We start from the raw sequence: 16,241 nt of genomic DNA, 5'->3' as shown, positions 1-16,241 counted from the left end.
AGCATCCTGATTCTGAGAAATACTCTGCACATCTTATCTTAGATTAGATACCAAAAAGAAATTCCTTCAGGATTGTAATCCCTTGTAGGGATACTTGGTCGGAGGGAAAAACCTCTTCCACGAATAGAGCTTGAATGGTTTACAGACGGCACAGCAATTATACGGAACTCCAAGTTACGACGAAAGCTTCTGGATGAAAGGTTTTTGCAGCAATAACTTCTATTTTCAGGAAAAAACTTTTTTATTCAAGATTGAGCAATCATGTGGGCTTTGAAAGACCCGTTAATTTTATAACCCCCGTTCTCGTGTGATCTTTAAGGCTTCCAGATGATCATTCCAGAATGGCTGGTAGTTTTTTACCTGACTGTGTGGAAAACTTTAATGAGCAGCAGTATTAGTATTTTTTTCAAATCGTTGGTTACTAGATTTGTATCGTGGCCTTCCTTTTTCTTTGAACAGATATAGGGAAAACACTCAATTTATCTTCAAAACTACTATGGCCAAAAGCCACGCAAGATAGAAGCAAGCTATAATGAACTATTTAAGATGAGTGTATCAGACCAGCGTAAAGCTTTGATGTTGCACCAGTGTAAGCTAAAAAGGCCTTCCATATGGCAATGGCATATATTTCTCTAGGTTCTCATCATTACAATTTTGTAATTCCTTCTCCTACTTTCTGTTCTGCTATAATCTCACTTGGTGGATTGAGGCGATCTGATCATCGCGAAGTATGCAATGAATGGCGATGCCATTTCTAGATATCTTTTACCAAGGTAAAGGAGGGGTCATTCTCTTGCGAACTATACTCAAAGAGTAAAAGTTTATGTGTTTTATTTTTCCATATCATGAGCCCGACTGCCTCAATTTTATCGGGTTTACTCATCACTTTCCTTAACACAGTCAGATTTGATTCCGCAACTATCAGGATTCCGGTGAAGGCTTCTGTGAAGGTTATACGTCTAATAGCCAGGAATTTGTAGTTTTGTGAGATATACTGTAGTGGCTCTCACCTCTATGATTGTAAATACGTCGGTATAGTTATTTTTGTTTGTAGCTTGAGCTCGTGGCACTTTTGCTTCGGTCCGTCTTCCGGCATTCCAGTACAGTATTTTGAGCGTGTCTTTTGGAAGTATGCTATTCATCATTAGCCATCATCGTTGTTGAGCTTGAGAAAGGCCGTTTAAATAGTAGTGGTGATGATGAGTACCATTGGTAAGTCTTTCTATTCATGGCGTCGTTATTACGTTCAGTTGGGTGCGACGAACGTGTATGCGTTTAGTACCTCTTTCTACTTGATTCACTGATTCTATCAAGTAGTAGAGCTCAGTGGGAACGTTCAAAGACAGATACTTGGATCATACCCCTTTGCAGCTAATACTGCTCTACATCACCGCACTTAAAAACTATAGTTCAGGTGTTAGGCAACATGGAGTACAGTTAGTGGCAAAGAAATTTTCTTACCATCCCCATCTTGTCCTACACTATATACATATGTTATAGATGATATCATGCTGTTGTTAGACAAACTCTTTAACTTAAGAGGCAAATTGAAGCCGAGACAAATCTTAACGCAAAATCGACAAGAGCTTACACTTATAGCTTTATTCGCAATGACAGTCGTTGAAACGAGTTTTTGTTCAGTCACTTAAATAACAGACATCAAAAGGTGGCTTTATCCAAAACGCGTTCCGACGACTGTCAGGTTTTGGTAGTTTTGGAGTCTGGGATATGATCGCAAAATTCCAAATATATTTCAAAAAGGTCGTCATGAGGCTGATTACAATTGGGTGATTTTTTTAATAATCATACCAAAACGACAATAAGTTAAATTAATTGTACAAAAATAAGTTCATATTGAAATAGTCTGAATAAATAAGGGAGGATATAATATTCTGTCCTTATAAAAGGTCTTCTGTGTAGTATATGTTTTCAGTTTTTATAATGTTTCTTGTTAAAAATCAGAAAACAATACTATATAGTTTTGAGATAAAAATAAAAATATATGTTTTTGCCATCATAAATTTCATTTATTCTTTGACATAGAAAAAATATATTACATAGAACTACCCGCATTTTAATAAAATATGCGATGTTTCAAAATTACAAAATAGCCAGATTGTAGGACATTTATATGAGAACACAAAAATATATGGTATTATGGGGTTGATAAATGCAAATGGTGATATTTTTTTAGTTTACGGAGAAACGCTCAGTAGGAATTATTACCCAATTTCAGTTTTTAAGCACATAATGAAATCCGCGTAATAAAATTGGCTCTAATTAACGTTTAATGCGTTTTCTACCTTTTTGTAAAGCAAAACAAAGTGTAAATGTTTTTTACTTCAAAATTAACAAAAAAACTAAAAAACATAGGCTACAACTTTTACTACAAACTCAATCAAATCAGTCACATCGTATTTCTTTAGAATGTTACGAGTATCACTTGACCTGCAACGATAATCCATTCTGATATAGTATAATCAACAGTGTATGATACAACTTTACACAAATCGAATAAAAAATTTTCGAACAAATAAATTTGTTACAAACAACAGTCTTCATTGCACAGAGGTTAACAACAAAATCACATCTGGCAAAACCACACAGATTGTCAGATAGAAACAGGATTATGAAAATCAAAGACCACTAAACAATAATAATAATTCTTAAGCTTTCGATTTATATATAATCTAAAGCTTTTTTACCGGTAATAATGCTTTTACCACTAAAACATTAATTATCACTTGGTGTTGATCGTACTGTGGAAGTTATACTATCGACATCAAAAGGGTCAGTCGACGTTTCTAGGGTTAAGCCGTGACCGGATTTAATGGCATTCGCTGATTTAAATATTTACGGTTGGTATATTGGAGTGATTGTTTAAATAACGCTTTAAATAATACATGTGATGTATGATGATGGCACTTCTTTGTTCGTGTCAAACGCATATGTCAGGGAGCTTGATTTTTATGTTTAGACTGCTCATAACGTGGTTTTGAATTGTTTTTCATTTAATAAACTATTTTTCAACGTGGATAAAACTCGTTCAAGAAATTATTATTAGCCCACCAGACAATAGTGAACATTATTGTGTTAAATACTGGCAATTCACATTGTAAATAAGCTGAGCTGGAGAACTCACGTACATAGTGTCTGTGGGAGAGCACCCAGAGTGGAGTACTTAACAGCTCCATACTTAGTTTTTATCAATCTCTCATCACACTATTGTATCGTACCTATAGAATTCACATTCGGGATCACTCTGCAGGGCGGATGCCATTCTTTTTGTAAAAAAAGGCGTTGTCAGATTACCAGCTGAAGAACCAGTGTAGTGGAATACCACAGACCATGTTTTATGCAATTTAGAATCACGACAGGAATACATTTATAATTGCTTAATCCATTATATCTCGCAGAATACAATACTAGACAAAATTGTCATTCAAGAACACCAGGGAAATAGGCAAATTAGACCTTCAACACATAGGTTGGCTAAAAGCGGAAATTATTTTAATATTAATTACAAAATTTTTTTTTACTACTCTATGTACCGCTACATTTATTCCTCTTAATATATCAAAATTCAAAACTACGAAAAGCCTAATTAAAAATCATTTTTATTCATTGACAGAATTTTTAAATAAAAAACTATTATTATGTTCCATATTTGTTGTATAAGAGTGTATATAACTGGCTAGCTTGCTGACTGACACATGTGACTAAATGCTAAACTTTGTACAGTTGTAACTTTGTACTTGTGCACTGTCCATTTTATGTGAACTTTGATTAAAGGCAATGAAAGAGGTTCATTCTTGGTGTATAGTCAACAACTCATATCATTGTATACGTAGAATTGAACAAGTAAATAATTCTGGAAACCTGAAACATTTTGATGTAATACTGCACAACACAGGACTTTTTAAGCGGTATCTGTTAAAATCACCAGTTGAATTTTGCTGATATTAGTGATCCTTTCAAAAGTCTAATCATTTACGTTTTGCCATTGGATCTACAACGCTGCGAAGTGCCTGAGTCTGACATCATCTTCATAAATATTGTACTATGTATTATATGATATACTGCAAGATGTATTAAATGTGCAATCAATACCATATAAATTATAAATATAAATTAATACCGTATATCGAATTTTTAGATTAAAAAAATTATAGTTGCCTGTAAAGTCGGTTTTACGGGCGAAGATTTTACGTGACAACGTCTTTTTCTCGGTAGAATATTTATTGATATGAATATTATTAAATTGCACAATAGGAACAAGGAATTGAATGAAAATAAGAATTGCACAAATTTTAACTATAGAAATATATTTTGTTTACTAAAACATTGTACATAATTTGAAATTAATTAAAATTTGTTATTGTAAATGGTAAAGTTGAATAAAACATTTAATAAAATTGGAATTTGAAATTCTTGCTAAACACAGTTAAATTCTAACTCCGCGCGTGGTGATTGGTCGGTTTAGTTCGTTTGTTTGGTCGCACTGTTATGACAGGTTAGAGGTTATAATTTGTTATTTTAAATGTTTGACTAGCAATACGCGCTGTTTCTTCTCAATCGACTGAATTACGATTGATTGCAGAGTGATTTAAACTAATAATTTACTTAACACTATCAACATTTGTCAATAGTATGACATAACCTATAAACTCAGTTTCTCAACTTTTGTGTCAATCTAACAATTAATCAATCAATCATAGTTTACGATAATGAAATATCAGTGTACAATTATTTACCTTTATTGTTGTAGTTGTTGTAAATGACGAATCTAAGCACTCCACATTTTCACGAATAAACATAGTTATCTGCTTTATCCCGTGCGGCGGACCCACAGTTATCTGCTTTATCCCGTGCGGATCCCGTGCGGCGGACCCACTGGACGGGCATCGTAACGTTACCGGGCGTTACACTTTTTCATGAGTGACTCCGAACCGCAACCTAATTTAAGCCAGGGCGCATATTGCCACACGTGGCACGGCCCGGGCAGCGCAGCACAGCACAGGGCAGCAGCGGCGAAAAATCTGCGTCGCACAGTTTACCTCGCATATTGGGAAGCAGTTATCATACAGCAGTTCAGTGTCTTGTGTGTTTGTTGATATAGTTTTGTTTTATTATAATAGTTTAACATAACAATAACAGTTACCTTGTTTACCTAGTTTATTACCTTGTTTAAAACCTTGTATGATGAGCATGTTGTCAAAATATTTGGATTTGAGTTCTGACTCAGATTCTGATGCCGACCTAGATTTATTATTACTACTTCATCAGAGAACAAGAAAGAACAAGCGTAGAAACAGTGACTACCTGAAAAAAAGAAGTTCTCATGGTGAATTTGTTCTGACAAAAGAGTTGTGTAGTGAAAGGTTTACGAACTATTTTCGTCTCAACAAAGCGGAATTCCAAGAAGTTCACAGCCTGGTCCAACCTCTTATTTCTTCCGAGGGATGTAATGCTCAAAAACCAATTGGGAGTGAAGAAAAACTAGCAGTATTTCTAAGGTAAGTTTTTATTTATAAGTATAACACCAATATGAAAACGTGTAAGTACAATGGAAAAATGGAAAAATCATATTGCCTTACTGTAATAATCTAAAAACATTAGGTGTTAAAGGTATTGATAAAAGAGACCAGTGAAGACGTTGGCAAACTGGGGTTTTCAGGGGCGTAAGGCGAGGTCGACGTTGAACGATGTCCTATAGCTGAAGAAGAGGTAGAAGTTTCCGGAGACAAGACGTTTGGAGAACGTGACCAGTTGTCATACGTTAACTGACGATCCTCATACATAGGCTGATGAACTTGATGCCGGGGCTGTTGTGGGGAATGGGTAGGTTGTTGAATGTTCAGCAAACGTGCTTCCTCGTCCGTTACTGACAGAAAGACATTCCTTCTCACAATATGCTGGGATGAAGGAGGCATTTTTTTTGTTAGCTCATACATCGACATGAAAAATAGATGTAAATCATCTGAAGGAGCTATTTTTTCATCCAGTTTTTTTCTTTCTTTAGCCCGCTCTGTTGCCCTCTGCTCACGCTGTTCAATAGCTTTTACTATTACGGTGTCAACTTCATGTTTTTTAAATTTCTTTTGTGGTCTTGATGGTGGTGGCGATAGATTATCTGTAGGTTCCTTTACAGACAAATCAACTGAGTTAACTCTTTCAACGTCGGCTGTGTCTGGCTGAGATTCTTCATCAACTATCCCGGTAATGTTATTTTCGACGTCCTGGTTCTCTTCTGCCTGCTGTGTTTCTGGTTGTCCTCGTAGTTGTGGTTCAGAGTTGGGGTCATCATTGGTAAAACTTGTTTCTCGATTTTCATTAACCATGTATGCAACAAAAATTCCATTTGAGCTTGAAACCTCCATGGTTTAATATCTGTTGCTGCTGCACCACTTTTCATCATACGCTTTTGCCGGCGTAGAGCATCTCTATGGTTGTTCCTTAATTTCTTCCACATAGATTTTACCTCTTCAACTGAAAAAGAGAGAGAAAACTTAATACTTATTTTATTTATAACGATAAACAGGTAAGGGGATTCCACACTGGAAAATGACCATTTACCAAAAACAATTTTGTTGCATACGTTTGTTCCGCTAGGCTAAACCAGAACTATCTACTGCAACTATTAAGTTATCTATTGCATGAAAGTAGCATATATATTTTTTTGTTGTAGGTATCTGGCTTCTGGTGACAGCTACAAAAGCATCGGCTACAGTTACCGGATGGGAGATAGAACAGTAGCTAACATTGTGAATGAGGTCTCCGTCGCAATATGGACAACTATGCAGCCGGATTATTTGCCACAACCTACATCAGAGACGTGGCTGTCGATTGCGTCTGATTTTAATTCAAGATGGAATTTTCCTCACTGTGTGGGGGCGATTGATGGGAAGCACATTGTTATAAAGAAACCAAACAAATCTGGATCATCATACTACAATTACAAACACACTTTCTCCATGTACACAAAATTCACTTTCATCGATGTAGGATCCATGGGGAGATTCAGTGACGGTAATATTTTTTCAAGTTGCGAATTGGAAAAAAAATGGTAAGAGGAAGTCTTAAACTGCCCTCCCCTTCTGAACTTCCCTCCTTTCAACATAGTATGCCATACGTGTTTGTAGGGGATGAGGCCTTCCCGCTAATGTGCAACTTGATGAGACCCTACCCAAAGAAGCAAGTTACGGACAACCATGAAAATAAGGTGTTCAACTACAGGCTTTCACGGGCCAGACAAACTGTTGAGTGTGCTTTTGGAATTCTAGCATCGCGATTCCGCGTATTCCAAAAACCATTCGAGATTAAAGTTTCTAGCGTTGTCAGTGTCGTAAAAGCAGCTTGTTTGCTACATAATTATCTGCGCAGAAATGCTGCAGTAAATGTGGATAGTGAAGATGTTTCAACTGGACAATTACCAAAAGAGCAACTGGTTCCAGTATCAAGGAATGGAGCAAGAAGTGTACAAGCAGCTTTTGCAGTAAGACAAAGTACACTGCATACTTTAACTCAGTAGGAAGTGTGGAGTGGCAGGATGAACGAGTCTCTGAAGGACAATATTAAATTCATGTTTGTAGTTGGTCTACGACTGGAGTTAACCCACTGGAGGTTGTATCTTCTGATTGTCCATACTGTTAGAAATATAAGTCATTGGCATGTTATATGGCTCATTTAAAAAATTGACATCCTACACAAAGTAGGCCTATCCTCCATTGTTTTAGTTTTTATTTTATATAAAGCCTTTTTTGTACACAGAATTATAATTCTTTCATACAAATGTTTACAATAAAACTAAATTTTTGTGGTAAAAAATTTAATGTAGTAAAATAATTTCTGTTCCTGACATTTTATATCTCAAAATAACTAATTTTTACAACATTTTACAAGAATCGTGTATTTATTTCTAAATAATATTTATGTAAATGTATTTATCCCTATCCCAAAATATTAATAATATCACTGTAGTACAGAAAAGTTATTTATGTGATATATAAAACAGAAATTCGGTGTAGATAACCTGAAAATAATAAGATACATAGATTTTGTTAGGGTTAACTAATAACAAGTCCCTTACCATCTGCAATGTTGAGTTCTTTTGCGATTTTCCCCCAGATTTCTTGCTTGTATTTAGTCTTCATATATTTTCCATCACTGGTATCATACAAAACTGGATAAACACGCACCATTTCAATTAACTTTTCCTCTTGACATTCCATTGCAAAACAGTGGCGTAAGACGGCGCAGGTCAACAATGTGAAGCAGTTTCTGTGTCTCGACCACAAGTGCGGACAGTCGACGTGCGGGACTACACTGCCCTGCCTTGCCCTGCGCCACAATATGCGCGCTCTCTAGCGAACACGTGCTTTACAAAAACTGCCCCGCCCTGTGCTGCGCTGCGCTGCTCAGACTGCGTCTCAATATGCGGGGCGCCTAAGACGTTGTCACGTCAAAAATATGTTTAGTTCGTATTTTGCCATATTTATTTTACGCACTTATATAATCTTACAAGCAGTGTTACCATAATTTCATTTTTACGTGTCTTTGATCCATCTGTTATCTCAGCTGTTAGCAGCAAAGCTTCAAAAAGATATTGCTTTTTTTTACTTATATTTTCTTCTTGGGTAGCTCATATGCTGTGCTAGCCTGTGCTGTGTTAGTGGTTAGTGCTGACGACTTAGGTAGAGACAGTAGGAGGATGTGTTTGTAAAGTTAGTTTTGATAATTTAATTAAATTGTAACCTATGTGTTTAGTGAATTTTGTGAAGACAGTGTTTAAAGTAGGCTCAGATGCCAGTTTAGTTTGACACCTATCTTGGATATTAGTTAAAGTTTGAAATAATGATATAAACATTCTTCATAATGGTGTTTAATATTTTTGTTTTGTGATCACTCCATCTAGCCTTCAGAAGTATAGTAAGGTACATCGTACATTTCTTTTTGTAATTATCAAGTGACAATTTTTGTCTACCCTACTTAAACTCAGCATTGCTGTCAGAAATATTGGGTAAGTATCAGGCATCATAAAAATATCCTAATTATAAAATAGGCCTTGCCTGTGGTATAGACTTAGTTATAGGCTCATTCATTAATCAGGTAGGTAGATCTGTTCTTTAATGTTTTGTAGTAGATAACACCTTTGTAATTAATAACTACAGTATAATAAGCATCCAACACTCAAGTGGTCGATAATATTGAATCATCAATAATCATGAGTAAAGAATCCTTACTACAATTAATTATACCAAATTACTTGTATTTTTAAATTACAGTATAAGAAGTAATAATGTTATGGTGAATAAAAACAAATCTAGTATATGTAGCCTATTTATAAAATATAACAAACAAAACAGTATAACATTTACTTACTTTTTACTATTTTAAAGGATAAACGTGCCTGACGCGAATAAAACGTGCATAAAGACTCCACTTGCTGCCATTATATATCTGCAGTACTATTAGTGTCAGTAACAGGTTATTCAGTGGTAATCTATTACCAGGATACAGTTGTTTCAGTAACAGCTGGGCTGAATGATTTGTTCTCATAATGATTTTTTTGTTTTTGGTCACTCTGTAGCTGGTAACAGCCCAGGCCATTTCATGTAAGCAATGAGGTATATATTATCATTGGAAATATTGCTACACTATGCAGTGTTATTATGTGATATAAGTAGGTTTAAATTAGGTTATTGTAAATATGTTACGAGTAGTACCAAAGTTAAGCATAACCTTTACAAGCGCTTACGTGATGTGAGCTTCAATTTGGGTGCTATCACAAGGATGTTACTTTTGTTTCAGACAGCAATGCGGGGTGGTGCCAAAGTGTGCACTGATGGCCATAAGCATTTCCAGTCGGTACTTTCTCGGTCTCAGATCATGTCCTAAATCTTATAATGTGATCAGACTCAGACATCGGAGAATTTGAACTGTCTGGGATGTGATCTGATCGGGAAAATACCAATCAGAAATGCTCCTGGCCAAATTAACCTGTTTATAAATTTATCATTCTATGTTACATTGTACTGAGTTTAATTAAATTTCTGTATATTGACATGTTACCATGTTAACATGTCATAGGAACATAATAAGTCAACACGTTATTTTGTAATAGGTATTGACAAACAACAGTATGCTACCTCAGTAACAGGTTACAGGAACATAATAACTTAACATGTTATTTTGTAATAGTTCTTGACAAACAGTAACCCATTGGCCATTACTCAAATACCACATATATGGTTTAATTTTGTTTCAATCACTTTGAAACAATAATGTCAAACTGAATTACGTTGTAGACTTTTAAGATTGTGTTATAGTGCAGCTATAGTTTTATATGTCAAAGAAATATATGCATTTTAGAATATATAAAATAATACAACTTTCTTTATACTAAGTTTAGGCAGTTACAATTATTTAACAGACAAATAAACATATCTGACAGTATTTAAATCATTCTAATTGACGATTCGATATTATCAATAACATGAGTGTTGAACGCTTACTATATTGCAGCCGCATTAAGTTTGTGATTCCCTTTTATTTTATTTTCATAGCCTAATTCTCAGTTTTGTAATTTTTTATTCTTTCTAGGCAGACTTGGTTTTGGGTAGTACTTTTAATTTTAAATAATTGATACTGTAAATTATGATTCAGTAGTGAAGGTAACTTGAATAATCTATTTTGGTAAATACAGAATTTAACGACACCTACAATAATGATCTAAATCCATCTTTAAATATTCTGACTAAAATTGCAGTTGTGCAGTGTTTAAAATTTCTTTTAAAATGCAGTGTTAAACATTCTTTTGCATTGCATATATATTGGCACATTCGCATGTTGTCTCTAGTATACTTTTAGGTTCATACTTTTGGAAAAGTTTCAAAGGAGATGGTAGTGATGTATATTGTGTTGGAATACACATTATCCCACTCTGGAGGGTTCCTTATGAAGATTTCTTTACTCCATTGTATGTTTTATGAGCATTAAAATACTGCTAAAACATGTACCTGTGTGTCAGAATCTCTCAAACCAGAATGTTCTTCAGCAGGCCTATTAGTTAAGATCCAGTGTTAGGTAGGATTTGATCTGGAGAAACATCTTCAACAATAACATTGTTCAACCCATTTCCGCTTCCACTTGCACTAGCCACTACTGTAATAGTAGCCTCATCTCGTTCTATGTACAACAAAGAGTCAATTTGTTCATCAATGTCTGGTATTTGTTCATACTGTACATAAAGAAAAAATTCATCTCCTAAATTGACACCATTTTTCAAGTTTACAGCAGTTGAATTTTCAGGGTCCTTATCTTCAGTGTGTAAAGCCTCAATATCAGAAAGGTTTCCATTCTCTATCAAATCAAGAATGTCAGAGACTTTAAGATTGTTACCACTAATTTATAATATTATAACAAACACACTTCTCATAAGGCAGTAGAAATAAAACAAAGCCACTAGTTCACAGTGATTTACACAAAACTGAGCAAATAATGACTGATTCAGAAACCTCAAACTTAATATATACACTCTGAATGCAAAACATGTCGTTTCCTAACACCAAAGAACCTAAAATGTTGCCAAAATTTGAGTATGAAAAGCACAGATTATAGCTCTGTAAACAAACAAGGCAGCACTGTTGCAAACTTGTGGTACTCTAGTAGTTCTAGGGATTTCCAATAGATGGCAATACTGTTCAATGCAAAATCTAATATGCACTATACTGTACAAAGCCTCTGAGATTTAACTTAGAGTTGAATTCATACCAATATAAACAGTGTAAATCCGATGTACACTAGACTGTACATTGGAACTGAAAAGTGATAAAAATATGTATGAAGTGCCACTGAAGAGGTTAAAATAACTGAAAGTAGAGGAAGTGAGCAATTCTTAGGCCTCAATAGTTTTTAGGAATACAGTATGTAATATGAAAGTTGTTCTAGGCAATGTTGAAGATAACTAATCAACATGTGTATCCCTAAACAATTTATTACCAATGAGTTTCCTTCAAACAAAAGGAATTCCTTACCTTTTTTTGACATCAGAGACATCTAGACTACAAAATATAGCGCAATCTCTCATTAGGTGCACAATTGAGTGCACTACGATGTTTTAGACATGATCTCTAAGCACAGTGGAGCAACCAAGTTTTCTACACATAACATAGCTATGGCGGGGGAGTTGATTCAATGTGAATGTTGAGTTTAACCTGGAATCTGACCATGTTCGTCTAATGAGATCCAAAAAAAGGCGATGAAGAAGCTCAAAATGAACTCTTTATATCATTTTGACATCAGAGAGCTTTAAACTCAACATTCGGAAGGAGAGAAACTCGATTTGCAGAAGGCTATCATGGCTAAAGGTGGTCTATCTCTCTATCAACAATGTCAATTCTGTAATGTGGCTATCAAATCCATTTAACAAGGAAATGCATCTAAATGTAGAAGAGAGTGAAGAACTGGTTGAATCCCAAACAGATACTTCGTTACAGACTGGATTAAAAACGAACTATTTTCTAGTTTTGATGTAATGTTGAAAAAAGTGATCCTGCAAATTACCAAGAATTTGTTGCTTGTGTTCATACCCTTAGCTAGTTACTATCTTGGGCTTCTCAGCTATGGCAGCCATCAAATCAAAATACAGACTAAACTTAAAAAGATGTGTGTGTTGTAGTTTCGAATATCAGTCCAGATTTTGATTTACTAATTAAAGGAAAGAATCTCATCCTTCGCATAGACATTTAGCAAATATGTCTGATTGGTTTGTGTGAAACTTAACAAACATTATGAACAGTGATGAATTTAAGTAAATATAATTTGACTAACAAAACTGTAGTTTTTATGAAGCATTTATGATTAATTATTATACGTATATTTAAAACATTAAATATTTTGTACTTTACTTTATTCTCTCTCTATATATTAACTACTCCAAGTCCAGCAATAATATAATATTAGTGTTCTTTTGTTTAATCATTAATAGTAAATAGTACATAGTCTAGCTTTACATAATTTATTCAAAACACGGATTTTACTTGATATTTGTATGATGGCTAATTTACAATAGGCTAACAGGCATGGTGTGAATTAATTATGTGAATAATAAAGTAAAAAAACTTTATTTTTATTTTTCATCAACTTTATTGAGGTGAGCTGAGGGATGGGGTGCCATAGAAAGTAGTACAGAACATTCTCTCAAGAATAAGTACTATTATTTGTCTCTTCAACAAAATGAGTTTGATGAAAAACCTTATGTTGGTGTACAAAAATTTTATAAAGCAATTTATGAACTTGACCAATCAGTGCATTATCATTTTGCCACTCAAGGTCCTAGGAAGTTGAATTTGGTACATAGATTACTCTTGGTCCTAGGAAGAACGAGCTATTGATTTTGGAGTCAAAAGATTAAAGGAAAGTCTGTCTGTCTGTGCAATATTTCCTCCGTTACGTTCTGTCATGTCCTTCAATGCTCAGTTTATTCAGTTGAAGTTTGTGGACAGATAAGTTTCTTTCCATGTGGTAGATAGCAGTAGTCCAAAGAGGTGTCTTTGCGATTTCTCTCTAATTTTAGATCAGTTCCTATTGTTAGTTAAATACAAAATATATTGGAAAAGGTTGTATTTCGGTATAATTTTCTTTATGAAAGAGTTTGCTATCTTATCTTTCCACACAAACACGGCTTCTTGAGAAGTCATTCAACTGCCATAGATCAGTCATAATTTTTAACCATGACTAGTCTTATGGTTAGCAATGAGGCTAGGTTGTTTAGTTTCTACTTAAAAAACTTAAGTTCACCTTTTAAATATAGGTGAATTCCTTCTGTATGCAGAGAAGTAGAAAAATCCATAATTTTAGTCGAAAAGTAAATAAATAAAGTACTAAATATTTAGTTATTTTTATGAACTAGTTTTTATGCTACTACTAATGCTTTGTTCTTATCAGTTTTTGTCAAATTTAAATCTGTCATCATCATGAACACCACCAAACATTTTTTTTTATTTGTAATATTCTAAGGTTTATAGTATACTAAATCACAACACAAACAGTTCTGAATTATGTATTTTTTTAAAGGAAAAAATAGATAGGTCCTAAATGAATAGATATAATATGTATCCCAAGGACAGTTTTTGCTAGTTGCCATGTCTATCATTTCCCTAAGTTTACAAATCTGTTGTGAAACATACACCATTTTTTAATTTAAAAAGTAATTTCAGATTTGGTTGACTGAAGACAGCTAGATGAATATATTTTAAGGATTTTGTTGTGTTACTAATGCTGCAATATTGTATAAACTAGAAAACTAATATGATTATGAAATATTGTTCCTCCATTATGGGGATCAACAAAACTGAAATTTCTGTATTTGTGTTCATTTACACCCTCAAAGTCCTCCACAGTTCACCAAGCCCCACCATGTATGTGGAACTTCCCAGCCTTCATAATATTTAATCATAGATCTGTCATTAATCTTGATCTCTTGGCATCACAGTCATACAATTATATGGGTTTCCCAGACCCTTTGATTAATCTCAAACATTCAGACTTGCACTAACTGAACTTCTTGATCAGATCACTAAAAGCCCTCAAAAGGTCTTCAGAGATATGAAGTACACTCAAGGTTATCTGTTGTACTGTGTTAATAAATCCTCTCGCCTTTACAGTGACTTTTGTCTTTTATTCACTACAAGATATAAAATTTGTGATGAAAACTTTAAGGGTGATTTTTTGTCTTTAATGTCTTACATTTTTTACATTTGTATGACGTACAATATGGCATTGTAGATAATTATTGGTAAATCAATTAAGTAAGCAAAATCATAGCAAAGCAAAAATTACTGTTTAGTATATACCAAACTAAACAAAAAATATATATACTATGGTCAAGCAATTAGCTGAGATTATATTATTTTATGCAGTAGATTTAGTTTGTTTGCATTTTAAAAATATGTATGAACTTTTTTCATGTTGAGTTCCTTTTTGAACTTAAAATTCCAGCAAATGCACTGAATGTGATAAGAAGCAACGCGAGTGGCGTGATCGTGCTGTAATATGAAGGGGACATTGAACAATTGGTTGGTGGGAGGGGGGGGGGTACAAATTAGTGAGATAACAGAGGATGGACTAGTAGCAGTAAACTTTCTCTATGACCTTGAATGAAAACAGCTGACTCACTGCGTAAACACTCATAGGAGGATAGACCTTCAATGTGTCTTCCTCAAATCTGCGATTCTGCGTTTGTTTTTTAGTAGAGTGTTACACAATGACATAACATCACTGTACTATCTTTTTGCGTCATAGTAGTATTATCACAGAAAAGTTTTTAGACACTTGCCTCTCTCTTGTTTACTATTTTGTGTTATCTTTTCACCCACTACCTATGTTATAAATATGCAAAATTGCCACAATGTTTAACTCCATTTTAAACCGACTCGTCCACATTAACATTTTGCGTGTGAAAGTTCAATTGAACATCCTTTTAATCCGGATAAAATCATGTATGGACGGTTTGTAATTTCTTAAATCATTGTTGTGTGCTACACGAGATAAAACATTCTACAACGATTCACCTTTCGATAAGATAACAGCAGATAATAGATCCGTAGTAGAGTTAAGCCGCCAGTTCATGTACCTGAGAGTCCCAACAAAAGGAATAATAGTGTCAGTGTTACAGCTGGCTAAGAAACGTGTCGACTGTGGGCTACGGCTACATAATGCGAGTAACGGGCAGATCTGGGCCTTGGTTTGTTCATCATTACATAATGCCAACGTCGCGCCGCGCCGCGCCCGTGCTTTCTGCCAGTCATGCTGGGACCTTGCCTATCGCGCCAGCCTTGTCGACTTATCATCCGTAGTATCGCTGTTATCACTTCGATCAAGGTCATGCCCCCGTCTTCCCGCTCTCACACACTCCATCGGATTACCTAAGCATCATCTCATCGGAGTATCAGCGGACAAATTTTTTGTTTTTTAACCCTATGAGTACAATGTCTAACCTCAAACTCCTCGTGTACGCCCTTACTTATAATTTTAGAATCATGGCAAGTGTCTCATTTTAAAGGTATAAACTCCTTTTTATAATTTTTATAGTAATTCAAAAAATCTCATACTTTTTTAACTTTATCCTGTACAGGTATATATTAAAAAAGGATAAAATAGAACCAAAACGAACATGAGAATGAATAATTAGGTAATCAAGCGAAAATTTGTGAAGCCTATCATTTAGGAGGCTTACAGAA

The 16,241-nt window shown here is 34.6% G+C and overlaps 1 protein-coding gene across 1 annotated transcript in view; it reads left to right on the top strand.

The window, feature by feature from the left end:
* Positions 1-8,645: 8,645 nt before the first annotated feature.
* LOC124369560 (kelch-like ECH-associated protein 1B) overlaps positions 8,646-16,241 on the top strand; it is a 65,842-nt gene continuing 58,246 nt past the window's right edge. The window contains exon 1 of the mRNA XM_046827590.1: positions 8,646-9,019. The gene's annotated coding sequence lies outside the window, so the exon portion shown is untranslated. The remainder of the gene's footprint in view (positions 9,020-16,241) is intronic.

This window comes from Homalodisca vitripennis, chromosome 1, assembly GCF_021130785.1.
Source record: "Homalodisca vitripennis isolate AUS2020 chromosome 1, UT_GWSS_2.1, whole genome shotgun sequence".
Classification (NCBI taxonomy): Eukaryota; Metazoa; Arthropoda; class Insecta; order Hemiptera; family Cicadellidae; genus Homalodisca; species Homalodisca vitripennis.
Note: the sequence above shows the minus strand (reverse complement) of the source record. Positions and strands in the feature narration are given on the sequence as shown.